A 22,886-nucleotide genomic window follows, 5' to 3' on the forward strand; every position below is an offset into this window, starting at 1 on the left:
CGAGTTTGTGAGACCCATTTGGAACATCCTGTGTCCTGTATAATGTGTTCTATGAAGAATTTTATATTGTATTATTTGGAAATTAGAATATTTTGTCATTCTGAATAAATTAGAACACATATCATTCCCGAACATTTGATTAGTGATGTCCAGATCCGCTTTCCATTTAGAGATCGCAAGACTCACTCTGATCAACATTTGAAATTAAAATATAGATTTTGGATACTGTCCTTTTCCCTGATATATCAATAAATCACTCTATTGCTGGTGGTTACATCTGGATATGAGTATTCTTAGTTTTTGCATTGAGTACTGACTTTAGGTGTTGATATTCTGAAGAAGAAAATGGCACTAGTGATTTCATAGTGGGACACTAATTCTTTAACAGAGGTACACTCGTCTCTTGTGAAAACATTTTTCAGATGTGTTATCCCTTTCACATGCCATGTCGGAAAGTGTATTGCGTTTTTGTTTGTATGATGTCTGGATTGTTCCAGAGAGGTGTGTTTTGGCAAAGAGTAAGCAAAGATCCAGTAATTTTGAGAAAATCCCACCAGGCTCTCAGAGATGCTCTTGTGCCATTAGTGAAATGGTAGCAACTATGGTGTTTGTTTTTGGTGCTGATAAATGGTAGGTAAATGGTAAGTCTACAACTTTAATATTTCCTCAGGACTGGGTTTTATCCATTTGTGGACATGGTTCAGTCTGTTGGCAAAAAAAAATGGTGGAGGTTAGGCAGTTCTAGACCACCGCACCATCTGTATTTTTGAAGAGTTTTTAAAATAATTTGTGGTGGCTTGGTTTTCCACCAAAAATGTGAGATGTATGAGTTTAATGTCTTAAACCACACCTGGCCTGGCTGAGTCTGAATCATTGAGAATATGTAAATATTTTTTGGCAGGATCATCATTTTTATGTTGGCAATTCTTCTTAAAAGTGAAAGGGTGTTGTGAGTCAGCTTCCAGACAGCCAGAGGGCACTCTGGCTCACGTGGCATTAAGGCCCTCTTGGTTGGTTCTTTGTTTTTTCATTTCCTGTCATGTCATGTCCTGTTATTAGGTTAATTAGAGTCACCTGTTTTAGTAGGTATTTAAGTTTCTGGTTTGGGTACAGTCTTTGTTGGTGCATTACTCGTTATAGGTTACTTGTTATGTGTTGCAGTGTCGTCGTGCTCTTGTGCTCTGTCCAGGTTTGTGTGTTTGTTCACTGTTTGTGTTGGATACTGTTGTTTGCATGTTTTGTGTTTTAGTATGGCTACTTAGTTTCCTGTAGAGATGGCGAAATCGAAGCCTTATGAATCACTGAGCAACTATGACACAGTTGGGCTGAAATCGACACATTGCTCGACACCATCATGACACAGTCAGTACAACGACATCTGCTGGTTGTGCATGAGAACTGCTTGAGCAGACTGACCATCAAACCCTCTCTGATACGTGGTTGTTCAGGATCACAGTCTATGTTTTATTGTCAAATAAAACTTATTTAATCAAAGGTGTGTAATTGTGTTTCTCTCTGGATAATAATGTATAAGTAGCCTTGATGTGGCAAACATGTTTGATGTCCGATGTTATTAGAGCTGTATTTGTTCTTCTGCAACTCTGTTTATTACTACATTGAGGAGACATGTTTGTCAGTTAGTTTAAACAAAATTAAAAACCTTTATTTAATTTTATTTTTTCACAGAACATGACTTTAATCACATTCTCACCACCTCTCCAGCTTTGCACGGCACTGATGTCTGACTAATAAAGATATGATATTAGAATTGCGACTTGTCAAAATGTAGTTTTAGTTTTTAATTACATTTTGAACTTGTCATAAATACATTGCAGAAATCTGTAAGGTGAAACTTGTCTATCTTATAGATCATCTATCATCTTATAGATCATCTCCGGACCGCTTGCCACGTTTGTAAAGCTCTGACATATTAAAACAACCGTCCGTTCAAACTGCACTTAAGCCGCTCGGCAGTCACGTGACGTATCGACACCTCTCGCTCTCCTTGGTCACGTGATTCGGAACGCGCTCGAGAGTCTGCTTGACGACACTTCCGTTTCAAAAGATCGACGCTGAGTCGAGTGGGAGGTCTCGAGTTGGACATCTCTAGTTTCCTGCTCTGCAGTGATCTTTTGTTTTACCTGTGAGTTATATGTGTTAGTTTGCATTTTTTTGTTTCTGGCTTATCCTGCAGTCGCAGCGTCCTTAGTTTGTATTGTTCTCAGTCTGTATGTTCTATTTATTTATTAAATCACTTATTGTCAGTCCTGTCTGTGGGTCGTGCATTTGGGACCTCCCTCCAGTTCAGTTTGTAGGCCATTGTAGTTTGTCTCCCCGCTCAAGGAGCGTGTTTTAGAATATCGTGAAGTCTAGTTTGACCCTCGTTTTAACAATAGTAAACCGTTCAGTCTAGTTTGACCCTTGTCCGTAACAAAGGGGTAAGGACTGCCATCTTTTGAGGTTGGATTCTATTTGTTTTTAGAATGGATTGTAGTTTAGGCTATCAGAGCTGATCTAGACAATTCAATGCCCAAGTATTTAATGTTCCCTGAATGGAGTGTGATAGAAGAGATGTTATTCACCTTAGTTAAGTGGTAGCACTATAGATTTTGCCCAGTCAATAGAGTATTCCGAAAGTCCTGAGAATTCATCTATGAGGCTAATAGTTGTAGGAAGAGACGTCAGTGGCTCCAGGAGAAACAGTAACACATTGTCAGCATATAAACTTATTTTATGATTTACTGATTTGGTTGATTTTCCAATAATTCCTTGATGCTGTCTTATTGCTGCGGCAATAAGAGGATCAAAAAATATTGCAAATAGTGATGGAGAAAGTGGGCAGCCCTTTCTGGTCTCTCTATGCAGATTAAACCTTGGTGAGGTCTGGTTATTTGTTCTGGCTGTGGCGTTTGCTAATAATTTCTCAATGCAGAATTTATGCAGAGTGGCTAAAAGAAACTTTCAGTTTACTCTATCGAAAGCTTTTTCTGCATCTAAGGAGACAATGGCTGATTCTAGTTTATGGGTGGTGACATAATCCATTAAATTGATTAATCTGTTAATGTTGTTTGTTGACTTGTCTACCTTTAATGAAGCCTGTTTTATCAGAGTAAATTATATATGGAGCAATTTTTTCTAATCTTCTAGCAAGTGCTTTACCCCCTTTTTTTAAATCTACATTTATTAGTGAAATTAGTCTGTAACTTGATGGAAGCGTGGGTTATATTCCTGGTTTTTGGAGCAGGCTTATGAAGGCTAAATTCATATTTGTGGGCAATGAATGCTGTTGTTCAACTTCAACTACCATTTTGTAAAAGTTGGGTACCAGCATGGACCAGAAGTCCTTTATGATGGATTCTCCTAGATGGATTCAGTTGGGAATCCATCTGGCCCTGGAGCTTTTTTATTTGGCATCTCTTGCAGAGCTTCATGTAGTACTGCCAAAGACAACAATGAGTCTACAGTTGTGGTTTGTTCTTTCTTTAACTTTAGCAGTTCTAGTTTACTCAGAAACTCCTCTATAGCTGAGGTGGATGGATCTATTTGGGACGTATATAACTCTGGGTAAAAGGTATCATTTATTTTATGGGGATCATAAGTGATGTTCCCTTTCTTATTAGTTATTTAATGGATGATTTGTTTTGCTTTATTATTTTTTAATTGGTTGGCTAAAAAACGTGATCAAAGTTCTCCCAGCGTAACTGATCTATCTGAAACTGATTGTCATAGAGTGAATATTGGTGTTAGAGACATCTTGTAAGACTGAATTATTTACTAAAATGTAATCTATATGGGAGTGAGGGTGGTGAACTGGAGAGAAGGTGTATTCCCTGAAAGTAGGATGAAAAGAGCACCATGTGTCACAGAGACCAAAATCATGGTCTCATCATCATACAAGGTCTGTACTGATTGCCAGTTCCTGTTGCTCACAGCTTTGCTTAGCCTGTCCAATTCTGGGTTAAATACTGATTTAAAATCCCCTCCTACTATAGGTTTGGAACCAGAGTGAGCAGACAGTGATGTGAAGAAGCTGTGAAAGAAAGAGGGGTCGTCAACATTAGGACCATACACATTAGCTATGCAATATTCAATGTTTCCTATCAGGATAGTAATGATTATACATCTTCTTTCTAGATCTACAATAGTATCATTATAAATAAAGTTAATCTTTTTATTTATCAGGATGCACCCCTCTTTGTTTGGAATTGTAACCGGCTAAGTAAGCATGTGGGAACCCATATCTATAGTTTTGGGAATATGAATTTCTTGTAGTAAAGCAATGTCTGCTTGTAGGGTTTTCAAATGTTTAAATATTTTAAAACGTTTCTCATTCTTATCAATTCCATGTACATTCCAAGTAACAATCTTCAGTGGTGTCATAACTTACCTGACTGCTGTGGATCCCTAGTCTTTTCTGTATGTAGTGTGAAAGACTTTACTGTAGGTGTGTGACTGAACTTGAGTATCTGTGTATTCTGATTTGTGTGTTGTCTCTGTATGTACACATGTTTTAAGTGTGCAGTAGATGTTTATGTGTGGCTGCTGGAGGGCTACATAGCACACAGTGTGGAATAAAGGTAGGTGATGGAAAAGAAGTAGAGGCAAGGAAAATTAAAGTGGAAGGAAAGTGATGAGCTTGATGAGTACTTCGCAAACTGGAGTGAGTGACAAAATGACAAACATTTAACTGAAACATCTGCGAGAGAGAACGAGTTTGAATATTGGATGTAAAGTTATCAGAATTACCTTTACATATATTATTTTCTTTTAACAAACCTTTTATATTGAACCTTTTTTTTTTTTTTACATACCACCTGCTAGTACAGCCACAGAGTTGCTTCCCAGTCCCAGTAGAGCTCTCCGTTGACGTACAGTTTGTCGACGCTGATGACAGCCCTGCAGCTTTCCGCCATGAACCTATTACAGATGGGGAACAGTTGGCGGTGGCGGCAGCGGTCGAGGATTGTCAACGCTGTAGTCGGTTTCCTTCAGCTGTCTGCCCTGCTCTTAATCAGTTCCTTCTGCTTAAAGTCATGAAACTTGGCAACGATGGGTTGTGGGCACTAGCCATCTGGTCATCTTCCTCCAAGCCGATGAGCGTGATGAAACGCCATGTTGTCCACAACATAACGTGGAAGCTTCATTCAAAAGTTTTTAAAGGTGGTTTCCGCGATTTCCTCCGGCTGTACTGGAATCCCCAAGATCACCAAGTTGTCTATCATTCCGCAGGCTTGCAGATCAATGTTGATCAATTGTTTTAAAGTTCAAACGTGTCTGTAGCTTAAAATATGCTGAAGTAGTTAAAGCTGAAAGAAGATAAAGCTATGTATAAAGAGTATTTGAAAATGGTTTTCCATTCATTTCAATAGGGAAAAAAAAAAAAAAAATATATATATATATATATATATAAAAAATTTTTTTTCTTAGCTATATATATGAAAGATATGTAAAAGTGAAATGGATCTGCGCGAAGCCTGAAAAGCTGCACTTTTTATATTTGAATGATTTCTATAGCTTAAAGGGCTCATATCATGCAAAATCCACTTTTTAGACATTTTGGAGCGTTCCTATGACTCTATGGGTCACATATACACACACTGAGCACGGTAGAAATGCATTTCCTCCTTTTTTCACATTTTGAAAACGTAAATTTTCTCATCCAATGAAAACAGCCACGACCTACTCTGAGGCCGTTCCCCAGGTTTCGTCACCGTGGTTGAAAGTTCTCCTTGCAAATCCTGAACCACCACCCCCACGATGATCCCGAACCAAAACTGGACTTCCGCCATTTCCCCCCTCTCACTCACCGTGAACAGACCAGCACGGCAGCGTTCAAGTCCTCCCATAGAAATAGTTCGGTTCTTGGGTGTTCTAACCAACACCAAAGTCTATTCACTTTACCAACAAGTGAGGACTTTGTGGGTCACTTTTATTTTTAACGGACCGGTGCCAGAAACACTGCCTCAGCATTTATACGTATGTGCATTTCAAACGAGGGTGCGTACAATGCTGGATTTGTTTCACGGCTCCTGTTGGAAAAAAAGGACCTATTCCTAAAGTCCGTCATCCACTCACTGAAGTAAGTACATGCTTGATATTTATAATGTTTTAAAATGTTAGTTTGTCCGTTTAAAATGTAGTAACCTATGTGTGTACTAGCTAGCTATGCTAACGGCTACAGCAAGTCGACCGAGCCTTTGTCCCCTTCAAATGTGCTCATGTGGGCTCCTGCAGCCACACACCTGTGTGGAGAAAAGCTAATGTTTATCGTATCGGCATCGAGCGACCACAGCCAGGGAGTGGTGGGTCTAGCTCGCTGTAGTAAGTACGTGCTTGATACTTACTATGTTTGTTGGTCTGTTTAAAATGTAGTAACCCACATGTGAGACAAGCTAATGCTATCGGCATTCAGCGGCTACACGCAAGGAGCGGTGGGTCTAGCGTATGTCCTTTTTCTGTAATCTCATACACCTGCGGGGAACAGCTGAACGTTATCGCCCTTCCAGCGGTGACAGACAGGAAGCGGTGGATCTAGCTCGCTGTAGTAAGTTTGTGCTTGATACTTGTGATATCTAAATATGTTAGTTGGGTCTGTTTAAAATGCAGTAACCAGTGAGTCAACCGAGCCTTTGTCCCTTTCAAATGTGCTACTCTGAGTTGGCGCAATCACACACCTGTGTGGGGAACAGCTAATAGCGATGGGCCTTCGATCGGCGACAGGCAGGAAACGGTGGATCGAGCTTTTGTCCTGTTGACGTGCTGCCGCTCCTGTTTGTGTTGCGTTAGCCGTTAGCATGCCTTTAGGCCTTTGCACTTTACAGCTACAGCTGGTCGATCTCTACAAAAAGAAACTGCAGATGAACGCGGTTATGTTTGTTATTACCGCGTCCTGTGTCACTGCCTAAATCAACTTGTGATTTTGGGTTATGTCATTGTTCTATCAAATTCTAACATGATTAGTTGGAATGATTACTGTGTTGTGTTGCAAGCTTAGTTGCTAATTAGTCACATCTCTACAATACCTGCTGCTTATCTGGTCAGTTTCCTATAGCTTGTACCATAGCCATTATATTTGTAGGACCAATACAATTTACAGTAAATGTAACAGTCTTTTCTATACTGTAGGGAGCCACATCCCAGTTACCTACATGCAAGGAGGCTGTGAAACAGAGAAATCTCTGCAGACTGTTGGTACACAGACATCTGCTGCCCAGCTCAGGAGTGAAGGTATGTAAGTTTGTATGTACCAACAGTAAGATAGGTAATAGAAGATTTTAATTGGTATATACCGTTTAGATTTTATATTTGAATTGTAACAACTGTTTATCTGTTGTTTTAGCACAGACAGGCCTGTCCTCTTGTTTGGTTTGATTTTTTGTTTGGTATTGTGTATTCTTACATTAGAGAAGGTTTTGACCTACATAATAATGAACATTTCACTAATCTACAATTCTGATTGCAGTACCTTTTTGTTTTGATGAGGTGATGGTGAGGACAGCCACAGCTTCCATCTGGTAGAGGACTGCTTCCGCTCAGTCTTCCAAATAGTGATAAGAACAAGGATCACCACATCTCCCTGTTTACCCTACTTTCATGCATTTCGTCTGCAAGGCCCTGCAAAAGCTTCTGTCCTCAAACCCCCAGACTTCTTAATTAACTCAGTAACCTATACATTGCACATTGAAGTGTGAAGGTAACAGTTTGTTCTAGCTTTGGAGTAGTGGTGTATTTTTTTGGTTTACAATAAAGTTGGCTTTAACTATTATGTATTTCACTGAACTCTGTTTCTGAAGGGAAAACACTTTTATTTAGGAAATCATAGTATTGAAATTACATGTTTTTCTCTTTCTAATATGGTAAGCTATAAAGTTGAAGCAGCCATAAATAAAAAGCATATAAATTATATATAAATAAAATAAAAAAATTCTTAATGAGTGTTGCACTCACAAAAAACACATTTTTACTCAAATGGTAAAGGAGTTATTCCACAGGTGGTCTACATCAATCATACAATGAGTGTTTTAGTGTTTTATCCATCAGGAAACTGCCTTCATCTACAACCCAAGCATGAAGAGATGGCAACTCAGATTCTTCACCCCAGGAATCCTCAGCACCAGCTCACTAGCCTCTGTAGACTAGATACCTGTAACAACTTTAGATACAGAGACATATTACTGTCAAATTTATCATGAATGACAAAAAACAATTAAAAGCAGTAAAAATACGTTAGGTCAATATATAATTTGAACCAATGCTTTTTGTTCCCAGGAAGGTCATGAAGTGATTGCTCTAAATATTAATGCACATTTTTTAAATAAAATTATGTCAGAGCAGCAGCACAAGTAAGACAAAAACAGTGGAATGTGTAAATGTAAAATGTATTTATATTATTTCAGCTATGCTCTCAAACTTATTTATTTGTATAATGTAAGCTAAAGTGGTGTTTTCTATTAACGAGAGTTTTCCAGGTAAGTCGTGTTGTGAATATTGAAGCTGCACACGCCATTTAGCATTCGCATTAGCAACCGCTAGTCGCTTTGCAAATTACATAAATCAATTAAATTGAAATAAATGCGACATTACCAATGAGACACATCTTGCATCAGCCGAAATGTGGTGACTTCAACAGCCTCCTTTTCAGCTTCAGGGTCAGATTCGGGATCGTAGACGTATGGTTCCACTACGCTAAGAACCAGCTGGCTAGCTAATGTCATGCGGTCCTGTAGCGGGTCTTCTTCTTCTGTGGAGGATTGCGGTGGATTGCATTCTCAATGTCGCACTACTGCCACCTATTGTATCCTAACCTTGCGGTGGCTCGTATCCATGGAGCCAATTTAAAAAAAAAACAACAACAAAAAAGGTATGCGCTTCCGCACAGAGGTGTGGTGAGCAGCTTCGCTTGTGACACGCCCAGAAAACACAGCATTTGCTGATGGGGAGTGAGAACCACATATTGACAGGGGCAGTGTGGACGATCTAAAGGGTTTTATGGGATGAAAATTTACAGAGACCTTACTGAGACATTAAAGTCTAATATTTTTTAGAATGAAAAGTATGATATGACTGCTTTAACTTATGCGGGAATAGTTAACTGAAAAACATATGGAAGAACGGTAATAAACTAAGATTCAAATAACAGTGTTGTAACAATGTTATAATAAAGAAAAACAATACTGATAATAAAGATACAAAAATAATACAGTTAATCCTGGAAGCATTCTGGGGTGTTGGTTAGTACCAAGCTTCCACTCCCTCTATCTGTTGGTCTCTACCCCATTTTTCCTGCGTCCGAGGAAATTACCACCCTATAAATTCACTGACAATTAGATGTGCAGTAGATATGATAAAAATCGCTGACAGGCATCTTGACATAATAGTCACACTGTCTCAGAGAAAAGGGGCCTCTTATGAATTCAGATGAGACCCACCTCGATAATTATTGCCATGTCATTCAGATGAGGCCAGGATAAGGCATTTTGTTTGCTAAGGCGGGCAGTGATTGTTGAACAAAGTGACTTGCAGCTGACTTTACGATAACCTTGGTCTGGACTTGTTTAGACTTAAAATGCTATTCCCCAAGATATCTTTGGATGATAATGTAGCATGTGGTCAAGTGTTTTTTTGCAAACACCTTTATTCACAGAAGGAAAGCAACTGCTTTTCAAAACAAAGTCCTAGCTGTTGGAATGTTTTAAGAGCTTGCACACAAAAAGCTAAATTTAAAAAAGCCACACTAATCCTCTTTTTTCCCTTCTCTCACAAGGGGTGGGAAATCCACTGTGGAAAAAACACTTTTCAATATTTAACAAAAAGTGTTCCAGACAACACTTTAAATTCCCCAAAGTGCATTAAGCAGCTTAATCGAATGTGATCACAGTTAGGGACTTTTTGTTTCTGTTTCTTGTTTCTTTGTTGGGTCCCTTTTTCACACAATTCCAGTCATGCAGATTCACTCTCTTATTTGCAACAACTGTGTTGGAACGACCGTTTAGCGGATGGAAACACAGTAGGATTAAGGCAGAGATGGTGCGAAGAGGTACTTTAATTTTCACCCGGTGAACAACATAAGACTAAATCAACCAAACAAAGTAACATAAAATTAAAAGTACAAGCAGGCCGCAGGCCACAGCCCCTGTGCAGCAGCCCGGTCCAGACTCCTCTACTGGCTGCATAGGAAAGCTCTAAACTCAAACACTCATACACAAAATGAAATAAATTACACAAACACATAAACATAATACAAACAAACAATAATCAATAATCTGTGCTGTTGCACTCCTCCTATTCCACCAAACAATAATATAACTCCAAATTAAATACCGAACCCACTACCAACTCCCCTACTCCCATTAATCAGTAGCTGAGCCTGGTTGTGCAGTCACTCTCTTTAACAAACCAACTGGAGCACATGAGGTGAGTCAATCAATGTCCATCTTAATTATTTAAACCTGTAAAATAAAGTTACTTTAAACTATGGTTATGGGTTGTATTATTTTCAGTATTCCAACAATTAAATACTTAACAAATTGATGTACTGAGGAGTTCCATTAGTAATGGAGACCACCTCCATTACAAACTGTTTTCCTAGTACTGAACTGAACTGGGAAAATCAATCCAAGCCACACTTACCTAGAGGGTTTTGAGTATTGTGTAGTCCAGATAAAAAGTCAAAAAGAAACCATTGCATGCTGTGCTGTATACAAGGTTTTGGCCTCCACTTACTGTGAGTTTTATCAGGATACAGCAATTACACACATACCTGCTACTTCAGCTTTTTCTTGACATTTCAATATGCATTTTAAAAATGCATTCTGTCAGAACGTCAAAGGCGACGGACCCACATGCACGGCACAGACAGACTCAGAGTCCATACGTGGCTACAGTATACAGGATCAGGCAGAATCGGTCTCAGGGACAGGCAAGGTTCATAAACAAGAGTCTGGATTACAGTACCGTTCCGTTAGGCGTAAAATCGTGGTCAGGCAGTCAGGGAAGGTCGGTATCAGGCAAGATCAAAATCCAAGGCATACAAGACAGACAGGGACTAGACAGGCTCGGCATCAGTGGTCAAAACAAGACTGTGCTAGGCTACAGAACACTGGAGGGTGGTGAATAACACGCAACACGAACTAACAATCTGGCAAAGGTACTGGGGTGAGAGGTGGTGCTTAAGTACAAGGTGAACTGATTACTGATGACGTGCAGGTGTGGATAATGACCGGTAGTGATGGGTCCAGCAACGCCGATGCGTCAGCGCCTGTGTCGAGCTCAAAGAGCGAAACACTGTGTCGGTGCGTGTATCGCGTTGGGAAAGCACGTGACCGATACAGTTCCTGTATCAGTCACCGTCTGACGCGCCAAACTGCGTTTATAAGGCAGCGCATGTGTTGGGATGCATCTGCCAAAAGGAATCCCTGAGCATTTGGCGTTCATCGTCATATTCATCTATAATTCATCTCAGATCGGAAAATAAGGTGTCTTTTTTATTTAATTTGAAGTGAAAGTGTATTAATAAAATAATTAATTTTAAAAAGTTTTCACTTGATCTATCTGAATTCAGATTAATTTCAAAGTGACTCTTAGTTTACTAATAATAGTATTTTATGCAGCTTAAATGTCACATTTGTTCGACAGAACTTTCCTATTTAAACAAAACCACCTCAGTGTGTTGACCCCAGTAACACTTCTAGACCCCAGATTTAAATCACCCTGGTTTCTCCAAGTGCAATGAGGCCGTCATTAGACTGCAGTCAGAACGGCAGCTGTCTACACCTACCTCAGACATGTTATTTAGCATTATTTGTTTCTTGTTGTTTGGAAATCATGTACTAAAATGCCAGTTTATTGTTTCTAGATAAACTTTGGCCAGATCTCCTCATTGCAGTGGACAGGCAGACCAAATTTGTTTTAAAAAAAAAAGGCATCCTCAATCACAACATGTTAACTTAGATTTTCATGTTATGATACATGTCCACTTTATCGGCTGCATCTAAAAATATTAATTTTAAATTTAAATAAAGAAATGAAAAAATACTATGTAACATACAATGGTTTAAATTATATTATTGTATATATTAGGAAATCAAACCAGTGTCAGATGAGTCCGTCAACTAGGTTGCCTGTAGGGATTTTTAAGGTCCAGCAGGTGTCAGTATTCAGTGACACAGTATTGGCAGAGTATCAATACAGTTTTGCAATGTATCGAAGCTCTTCATGGCGCCTCATCTACCCATCACTAATGACCGGTAATGGCAGGGAACAGCTGTGGAGTGATTATGGCAGGAAGTCCTTCAAAATAAAACCAGAGATCAGAACCAAAGCATGACAGACAGGAAGGACTTCAAAATAAAACCAGGGAACGGAACCAGACACTACCGAACGTAAGGAACTCAAAATAAAACTAGAAAAAGTAATTTCTCAAGAAATTACGTGGGAGAGCTGATCTGCTGCCGCAACGATGACAAACGCTGATTAAGCTGCTGACGTCAAAAAGTTGACTACGTCCAAACGTTGACAAAGATTAAAACAATGACAAAAGATGGCGATTAAAAAGATGATGATTGAAAAGATGACCAAGGTCATACTAAGACAAGATTAAAATATGACAATGATTCAAAAGTTGACCAAGGTAAAAAGATGTCAAAGATTAAAAAGTTAACCAGAGTGCATTGTTGACAATCCTAAATAAGCTGACTAGCTTTTTGATTTGAAGAAAGTATTTGTAAACAATTACCTGTGTAATAGTTTAATAACTAGTAAACATTTACCAGTCAGAAACAAAAATCTTGCCATTTAAGGTAATAAATTACATTGGTGCTTTTATTTTGAAAGAATTTAGAGGTCGTGTGTGAGTGATTACTAAACTATAAATAGTCATTAGATAGTCATAATTTATCATTCAATAGCAAGAATAGCCCTATTAAATCAAAAGATTTAGATTAAGCCCTTTCAGAATAAAATCACCCTAATAAGTGTGAGTGGTTATTTACTGCACTCTAAAATAGTCTCATTAACGATTGGTAAGTATTCAGAACCAGAATATGTCTAATCAATCTTGCCATTAAAGGTTGTAATTGTAATTGGTGCTTTTATTTTGAAAGGATTTAGAGGAAACGTGTGGGGGTAATAGCGTAACTGTCATTTAGTCTTTAAATAATGCAGCGTAGTTAAAGCTAATAAATTGCATTGGTGCTTTTATTTTGAAAGGATGTAGAGGAAGCATGTGTGGGTAATTACTAAACTGTTAATCTATCTTTAAATAGTCATAATTACCCATCTAAAAGCGGAAATATTGCTATTAAAGCTAATTGTTTGGCTTGGTGCTTTTATTTTGAAGGATTTAGAAGAAAGTGTGTGCTTAATTACTACACAATACAATAGTGTAGTTGTGTAATCAGTAATAAGCATGGAACTGCTGTCTACACTGAGCATCAGGAGTTTGACCTGTCAGTGAAATCTGCAGCTGCGCCGTCGCCATGGAGACGAAAGGCGGGAAAATCAGGCTCACTCTGCTCTGTAAAAGCAGTTTCACCCTGTATAAACAGGCTTGTTCCAGCTAAACCATAATAGTTATCACAAAAAATATTTTATTTTACGAGTCCCAAGACTTCAATGAGCAAATTGTGTGAATTTTATGTTTGAGGACAAAAGTTTGTAGCCACAGTCGCAATTTCAAAATACATATCCTCTTGTTTTTCTCGCCAGACGTCTGCCGAAAATTATCATTAGAGTCTATAGGAGAATTTTAGGATCTCTCTGCGCTTCAAGGTCCGTAGCGACTAAAGTATAGGTCTGAGGGTATAGCCAGACACATAATTAGAAAGAAGACAAGTATGACTACGGTTTTGTGAAAGAATTACGTTGATAGAGTAAAAATTGTGGCTGTAGTAACGAGTTAAAGACAGAAGTTCTGTCTTTAAAAAGCTCAACCTCGCACTCTGGCTGTGACATCACGCACTCTAACTGACCCAATACACACTAATGGAAAAGCTGAAAATTTAACAAAAACCACCCAATGTTTAAACGCTTAAAAGTTGAAAAGTATAGAAGATACGAGGACGCTGATTTACACGGAGAACGTTGAAAGATGATAGACGCTTTTGAAGTTGAAATGACGTTTCTACGCCAAAGTATGAAGATGACAGACGCTGACGAAAAGAGGCAAGTTGACAAAAAGTTGAACGATGATTCCCATAGACAACCATTATAAAAAAAAAACCGAAAAACGTTGAATAACGTTAAAAGTTGATAGGCTGAAAACGTGAAAAGTAATAGCCCCCATCTCCTAAAGACGACACACGTTTAGAAAGTTAAACGGCGATTCTACGACGAAGCGTTGAGACAATGAAAGCGACTGAAAAACGGGGCGAAATAATAATAATAAGAAAAATAAAGAGCTGTTCAGCTCTCCAACTAACAAGGAACAGGACCAGAGACTGTGACACATTCTGCAATTGGCATTTCAATATGCATTTTGAAAATGTATTCTACAATTGGCAATTCAATATGCATTTTGAGAAACATTCTGCAAATGACAATTCAATATGTCAGACTTGGGCAGGTGTCGGACCCACATGCACGGCGCAGAAACACGATGGTGATTAAACACAGGTTTATTAGATGAAGCAGGGTCAGACAGTCCAGGTCATACACCAGTCGTTCAATGAAGCAGAACACAAAGGAACAGGCAATCTCTGATTCAATGTCCAGGCAGGGTTCGGTACACAAGCAGGCTCGGCAAAAGTACAGGCAAGGATCAGGCAAACTCACGGTCAGATTATCAGGCACGGGTCTCTCACAGGTAGCAGGATACACAGGGTTCAGGCAAGAAGCAAGGGTCAAGGCGATCAGGGTCAAAACACGAGTAGCTAACAAGAGATGCTGGAAAGAGTACGGAAACTAACAATCTGGCAAACTGGAGTCTGTGAGAGGTCGAGGCTAAATACAGGTACTGATTGCTGATTGGTAACAGGTGTGGATACTGGGGACCGGAGAGTGACAGGAAGTTAACAAAATAAAACAGGATGTGAGAGATGACAAGAATCATGACAGTACCCCCCCTCCTATGGCGTCTTCCACGGCGCCAACGAGCCCCTCCCCCCTCCGCCCAGGGCAGGTGGAGGGAGGTAGTACGAGGAGGGCTCGAATCCCCCCCCTCGGCCGGATGACGAAGAAGGGTGGGCGGAGGGAGGACATCAGGAGGAGGGACCAGCGCCGGAGTCCTCCTCGTCTGCGGGGCCTCGGTCGTGTTGCCCCATCCCGTCCGGGGACGGGGCCTCGGGATGTGCTGCATGAAAGTCCCTGATGAGGGACTTGTCCAATATGTCCCGGGCCGGCACCCAAGAACGTTCCTCCGGCCCGTAGCCCTCCCAGTCGACCAGATACTGGAAGCCCCGACCCCGGCGACTGCAGTCGCGGAGATCCCGGACCGTGTAGACAGGACCTCTGTCCACGATCCGAGGAGGAGGAGGCGGTTGGTGAGGAGGGACCATGGGACACGATCTATAGGGCTTGAGACGGCTGATATGAAAGGTGGGGTGTATCTTCATAGTCCTGGGCAATGAGAGCCTCACAGAAACAGGGTTAATGATGCGTGATATCGTATATGGACCAATGAATTTAGGAGTTAACTTACGGGTCTGGGCCTGCAACCTGAGGTCCCTGGTGGATAACCAGACCTGGTCGCCCACCTTGTACTCTGGGCCCGGTGTCCGCTTACGGTCGGCCGCCCGCTTGTATTGGTCCCGTGCCTGCAACATGGTGCGCCGTGCCTGCAACCATGTGAGGCGGCAGCGCCGAACCAGAGCGTGTGCCGACGGGACGTGGACCTCTTCCTCCAAGGCCGGAAACAACGGTGGCTGGAACCCATAGGCGCACTGAAACGGGGTTAGTCCGGTGGAGGCGCAAGGCAACGTGTTATGGGCAAACTCCACCCACACGAGTTTGCTGGCCCATGACCCCGGGTTTCTGGAGGCTAGGAGCCGCAATCCCACCTCCAGCTGCTGATTAGCCCGTTCGGCCTGTCCATTGGACTCTGGGTGGTACCCCGACGATAAACTAACCTCTGCCCCTAGGAGAGTACAGAACTCTCGCCAAAATCGCGAGACGAATTGGGGCCCTCGGTCCGAAACAATGTCAGTAGGAAAGCCATGGAGCCTAAATACATGTTCCAGCATGGCTTGGGCCGTAGCCTTGGCTGACGGCAACTTGGGCAACGAGATAAAGTGAGCTAACCTGGAGAAGCGATCTACCACCGTCATAACGACTGTCTTCCCCTGGGAGGGTGGTAGACCGGTGACAAAGTCTAGGGCTATGTGCGACCATGGACGGTGCGGTACCGGCAGGGGATGCAGCAGGCCGGCCGGTCGCTGGTGCGACGCTTTGCCCATGGCACACGTGGGACATGCTGCGACGTATTCCTGGACGTCCCTTTTCATCGTCGGCCACCAGAATCGTTCTCCCAGCCTAAACAGGGTATTAGAGACTCCTGGATGTCCACTTACCAGTGAGGCGTGAGCCCACTGGATCACCTCCGCCCTGAGGTCGGGTGGCACGAACAGCCGGTTGGGCGGGACGCCGCGTGGGGCTGGACGGTCATGGGTGGCCTCCCGTACTCGACGCTTCACAGACCACGCGACTGCCCCCACCAGGCATCCGGGTGGTAGGATGGGTTCTGGTTCCGCTGGGTCCTGCTGCGCGTCATGCAGGCGAGACAGAACATCAGGTTTCACATTTTTCGACCCAGGGCGATATGACAAATGAAAATGAAAACGACTGAAGAACAGTGCCCATCGGGCCTGGCGTGAGTTCAGCCTCTTCGCCGATCTGAGGTACTCGAGGTTTTTATGGTCCGTGTACACTAGGAAGGGCTGGTCTGCCCCCTCCAGCCAGTGTCTCCATTCTTCTAAGGCCACTTTCACCGCGAGCAGTTCTCGGTCCCCGATGTCGTAATTACGTTCGGCCGGGGATAGCTTGCGGGACATGAACGCGCAGGGGTGGATCCTACCGTCCGTGGGATCCCTCTGGGATAGCACTGCCCCTACTCCTGAGTTGGACGCGTCGACCTCCACCACGAACTGCCGCTGTGGGTCGGGCATCTGTAACACGGGTGCTGTGGTGAAGCTGCGTTTCAGACGCTGAAACGCCTCCTCTGCTTCGTCCGTCCACTGAAAAGCAGTCTTACACGAGGTTAGTGCGTGCAGTGGGGCGGCAATACTGCTGAACCTCCTAATGAATTTTCGATAAAATTTGGCGAATCCCAAAAAACGCTGCACCTCCCTGCGGCTCTGTGGAACCGGCCACTCCTGGACTGCCTGGGTCTTGGCCGGATCCATCTCGATCTTGTCCCTGCTGACAATGAACCCTAAAAAGGAGACCTGGTCCGCATGAAATTCACATTTCTCCGCCTTTACGTATAACCGGTGTTCTAGAAGCTTTTTGAGGACCAGGCGGACATGTGCTATGTGCTCCTCCTCGGAGCGAGAAAAGACCAGGATGTCATCAAGGTACACGAAAACAAAGTCGTTAATCATGGGGCCTAGTACCTCGTTCACGAAGGCCTGGAAAACGGCTGGCGCGTTGGTAAGGCCGAAGGGCATGACTAGGTACTCGTAGTGTCCATTCGGGTTATTGAAGGCCGTCTTCTATTCATCCCCCTCTCGGATCCGTACCAGATGGTACGCGTTACGGAGATCCAGTTTCGTGAAGTGAGTAGCCCCTGCTAGCAACTCAAAGGCGGAGGATAGTAGTGGAAGAGGGTAGGAGTCTCTAACAGTAATGTCATTGAGACCCCGGTAGTCAATGCAGGGCCGCAGCGAACCGTCCTTCTTCCCTACAAAGAAGAACCCTGCGCCCGCAGGAGAGGATGACGGACGAATAATACCTGAGGCCAACGCAGAGTCCAGATACTCCCTCATGGCTCGATTCTCCTTGGGAGAAAGCTGATACAATCTCCCCTTGGGTGGTGTGGTCCCTGGGCGCAGGTTGATCGCGCAGTCGTGTTTCCGATGGGGGGGTAGAGAGGTCGCTCGAGCCTTACTGAACACCGTGCGGAGGTCATGGTAACATTCGGGGACTCCAGTTAGATCGGCCTGCTCGATCCCCTCACTGGCTGTCGCCGCTGCTTCCGCAGGTGCCTGTTGGGAAACTGAAGCCTGAAAGCACGTGTTCAGACAATCTGGGTCCCATCGACTCACCTCCCCCCTGCGCCAATCAAGCGTCGGATTGTGCAGCCTTAACCATGTGTGGCCCAGTACCACCGGATGGTAGCACGACTCCACAACCAAAAATGTGATTCTCTCGGTGTGAGTATCAGCAAATGTCATTATTACCGGCTCTGTGCGGTGGGTGACTCTCCAGAGCCGTCGTCCGTCCAGCGCTGCCGTCTCCACGGGAGAAGCCAGGGGAAGCGCCGCGATGCCCAGTCGTTCCGCGAGTCCTGCGTCCATCAGACTGGCATCAGCTCCAGAGTCAATGAGAACCGCCTGCTGGACGGACCGGGTGCTGGAAACTAATGTCACCGTTGGTAGTGAACGAGCGGAGGCGCTACCTAAAACCATTCGGCTCACCGCTACCCTCCGCGCTAGCGATGAGCCATGTCTTTTAGCGGGCAGTGCAAGGCGAAATGCCCGGCCTGACCGCAATACATGCACAGTTTCTGGGCGCGTCGACGCTGTTTCTCCTCTTCCGTAAGCCGGGCGCGTCCGATCTGCATCGGCTCCTCTGGCGTCGGTCCAACTTCCGGGTTCCGGGAAACGGTCTGGCCGCCGGGCTCACGATGCCCCCTCCTGGGGCTCGTAGTGCGGAGTCGACGGTCCTCCCGCAGCCTTTCCTCTCGATGGTGCTCCCGTTCGTTGCTCCCCAGCCTGCGGTCAATTTGGATCGCCAGGGCGATCAGAGCGTCCAAATCGCTGGGCAAATCCCTCGCCGCTAAGCAGTCCTTGACCCGACGAGAGAGTCCGCGGATGAATACGTCGCCCAATGCGGTGGCGTCCCAGCCTGCCTCCGCCGCTAGCTTACGGAACTCGATCACGTATTTCGCCGTCGGTCTCCCGCCCTGACGGATGTTCACCAGCCGCTGAGCCGCCTCGCGCCCCGGGGTGACTTCCTGGAAGATCTGTTTCAGCGCTGTAGCGAAGGCAGCGAATGTGCACACGCAGGAAGAGCCGTTTTGCCACTCCGCTGTCGCCCATGCTTCCGCGTCCCCCGTCAGATGCGAAATAGCGTATGCCACTCGAGCGCGTTCCAATGGAAACGCGGGTGAGTGTAACTCAAAGTGAATCTCACACTGCGTGAGAAATGCTCGACAGTCTCCTGACTCACCAGAGAACCGTATCGGGGCGCCCAGCCTGGCGTCCGGGGCGACGGCCAAGGGAACCGCTGCGGCCAAGGGTGCAACCGCGGCAGCGGCGCTCGGAGTCAGCCTCGTCTCTCCCGTCGAGCTCTGAGTCAGGCGATTCATCGCCTCAGTCAATCCTGCCATCGCCGTCTCCTGTCGCAGGACACACTCGGCCAATCTCTGGAGGGCGGCGTTGGTTCTCTCCTCCTGTTCTGCTGCTCGTTGCTCCTGAGCCATGAGCTGTGCTCGGAAGCTCTCTGCACCGGCGGAGTCCATTTCTGGCCAGATTGTTCTGTCAGACTTGGGCAGGTGTCGGACCCACATGCACGGCGCAGAAACACGATGGTGATTAAACACAGGTTTATTAGATGAAGCAGGGTCAGACGGTCCAGGTCATACACCAGTCGTTCAATGAAGCAGAACACAAAGGAACAGGCAATCTCTGATTCAATGTCCAGGCAGGGTTTGGTACACAAGCAGGCTCGGCAAAAGTACAGGCAAGGATCAGGCAAACTCACGGTCAGATTATCAGGCACGGGTCTCTCACAGGTAGCAGGATACACAGGGTTCAGGCAAGAAGCAAGGGTCAAGGCGATCAGGGTCAAAACACGAGTAGCTAACAAGAGATGCTGGAAAGAGTACGGAAACTAACAATCTGGCAAACTGGAGTCTGTGAGAGGTCGAGGCTAAATACAGGTACTGATTGCTGATTGGTAACAGGTGTGGATACTGGGGACCGGAGAGTGACAGGAAGTTAACAAAATAAAACAGGATGTGAGAGATGACAAGAATCATGACACAATATGCATTTTGAAAATGCATTCTACAATTGGCAATTCAATATGCATTTTGAAAATGTATTCTGCAAATAGAAATGCATTATTAAAAATTGTTGATTCAATACCCAGTTTTATTAATTCAACATTTAAATAAAGACCTAATCAATTGCATTTCAGTTTCTCGTGGTTTACGGTCTTTATTCAAATATGACAGCAGACAGCCAGAATGCATTGCATGATCTGTCAACTGCCGACTCCAAGAGTCTCAAATTTAAAAGCGTTGTTCCAACATTGGGGTTAAACTGTCCTTACTAACCTTCAGCAAAGAGACAGAATGGTGGAAGCAGCGTTGTAGCTGCCAAGCGCCACTGAGGCTTTTCTGACTAACAGAATAGAAATAGTGTGAAGACAGCATCATACTGGTTTAACTGGTCTCAAACAGGTGTAGAAAGTGATAAGATGTACTGGATGCTCAATTAATCTGTTACAGTATATTACTAAAACCCAGCAGAGCTCCATGAACCTAAAAAAGGGTGAAGGAGCTTTCAGTAAACAAATCTCTGTCTTTAATCACTTGAATGTTAATGTTAAGGTGTGTAGCGGATTCAAATTATCAATAGTTTGATATTAATGCAGAAACATTATTATACCTCGAAGTTGGGGCACCAGGTTTGTTTTAAAGCTGAAACCACGCTTGTATCAATCTAGTCAACGCCAGATGTCAATTCAATGAGTTATCAGTTATGAACAACAATAACCACTTTCTTGTGACTAAACCAAATCAGTCTCTTTTGTCGTGAATTCTTGTCGCGGTTCAGTGACCTGATCTGAAGAACAATGCACACAAAACCAGATTCCTTTTAACGTTTTAATAATCTAACACTACTGGATATATGAATAACATAATATGGAAATACTCAAATAAACAGAACAGAAAATGAGAAAACAATCAGAATGAGATGAACAGTGAATGAATCAATGAGTGAAAGCACAAGGAATGGTCAAGACCTGAGTGTGTGATGGCTTTGATCAAGCGAAAAGAGTATTTGTCTCTAACTAATTCTAATCTAAGGACAACTAACGAATTTGGAATGTTCAATGTTAGCGCTTTGAGAAACACCAGACTTCTCAGAGGATTAGAGATGTTCGTCTCGCCTTAGTTTGGAGCTGTAGCCGCTGTGCAGCGTCTCCTGTTACCGGTTGGTTGAGCAGGCGTGCCCTCTCTGGTCCAGGTGCCACGGCCTCTGGGCCAGGAATCGTTGCCCGCGGTGATGATGACGGCTCGGGTTCAGCGAAGTAGCAGTCAGCCAGGCTGGACTTTCCAAGGTGTTTCAAAACGTCAGCGCTACTTAAACTAGCCCAAAAGGGAAACGGGCTGGAATCTAATTTAATTAGTTGGATCAAAAATAACGAGTCAATTAAGGACTGGTTGTAATAGTTTGTTTCGTTGAGTTTCTTGATGACTTTCTAACGTTACAAAAATCGTTGTTCGTTTGTGTTTCTAAGTTTAACTTAGGTTAACAAAATTTAAGAACAAAGAAAAATTAAAGAAAAGTAATGCAACGCAAAAAGAAAAGATGAAAGAAGTTTGAAGATAGAGGGAAATCCGATTCGCCTAGGGTGTCACTGCTTTAAATACCCCTGGGGCAGTGGTCACTGCAGGGCGGAGAATTTAGTTCAACCAGTGATGAAGAGTTCCACCTCTTCAGATCAGGAATCAAACTATTTGATTTGGATTGCTCCTAAATCTGGGATAACTAAGCTTTCCTCTTTTCATCAAGCTCAAAGTTCCATCACACCATAACACAATAACAGAATAAACATGTAACGATCACTTTGAAACTCAAATAAGCAGAGAAGTCAGAATGGAACAGAAATAATAAATGCATAGAATATTAAGGTCTTATATGTGGTCCCTTACAACGCTGTAACAAATGAAATGTTATTCCTCATGACTGGTCTTGCTTATGTAACAGCCAGTAAACACTAAAACATACACGAATAATAAATGCAAGCAAAATCAAATTATAAATGACCTAATCTGGACATTACTAATTAAACAATTGTAACACTTAAAAATGTATTACAATAATGAGGATACCGAATTGTAGCTGGTGGAAATAGTCTATGTGTATGTTGCACAGATTAAAAGAAGTAAAGAAGGTGAGTATCTGTATTTCAACTTTGTGCCTTCACACAAAGGAAAGCATGGTGATAAGTGGAAGTCCCTTGTAACTTTAGAAATTTCCTGGTAAATCTGTAGCTCAGGCATTAAACATCACACAGAAACCAATCTAATATCAAATGAAAACGTTTTGTCCACAGAATACAATGGCATCAGTTTCATGGAAGTTGGAAGTTCTGGTGCATGGGAACCAGAACGTGTGTCCAAATAAAGTCTCCCGTTTTCTTAATGAACACATTCCCCATTTTATGGCTGGTGGTCCCAGTTCTGGGAGAGGCAGCTTCTCAGTGATAAATGTGACAGCCTGTCCTTTTGGCATGATAAGGAGAGGTGAAATCCTGAGAGATTTACAGGTAGATCAACAAAGTGGACTCATGGTTCTTTGATATGGACATTTGAGATGTTGGCGCCAATTGGTGCCTGTGGAGATAGAAACCAGTCTCCTGTGGTGGGGAAAGATTCAGGGTCCCTTATCTCTGGGGACTCGAAAGGACGTAGAGGCTCTTCAAAGGAGGGAGTTAAGTTCACATGTAGGTCGGGTTACCTCCGTCCAGACGTGGATTGCTACAGGTGTGTGCACTCATAC

General features: G+C 43.3%; 1 long non-coding RNA gene across 1 annotated transcript; it reads left to right on the forward strand.

Annotated features, from left to right (window-relative positions):
• The first annotated feature begins 5,381 nt into the window (after positions 1 to 5,381).
• Positions 5,382 to 7,598, forward strand: LOC129604587 (uncharacterized). Its single transcript, XR_008695607.1, has 3 exons — positions 5,382 to 6,544; positions 7,126 to 7,227; positions 7,463 to 7,598. It is a non-coding gene; the product is annotated as an uncharacterized LOC129604587 (long non-coding RNA).
• Positions 7,599 to 22,886: the final 15,288 nt, after the last annotated feature.

This window comes from Betta splendens, chromosome 1 (assembly GCF_900634795.4).
Source record: "Betta splendens chromosome 1, fBetSpl5.4, whole genome shotgun sequence".
In the NCBI taxonomy this organism is placed as follows: Eukaryota; Metazoa; Chordata; class Actinopteri; order Anabantiformes; family Osphronemidae; genus Betta; species Betta splendens.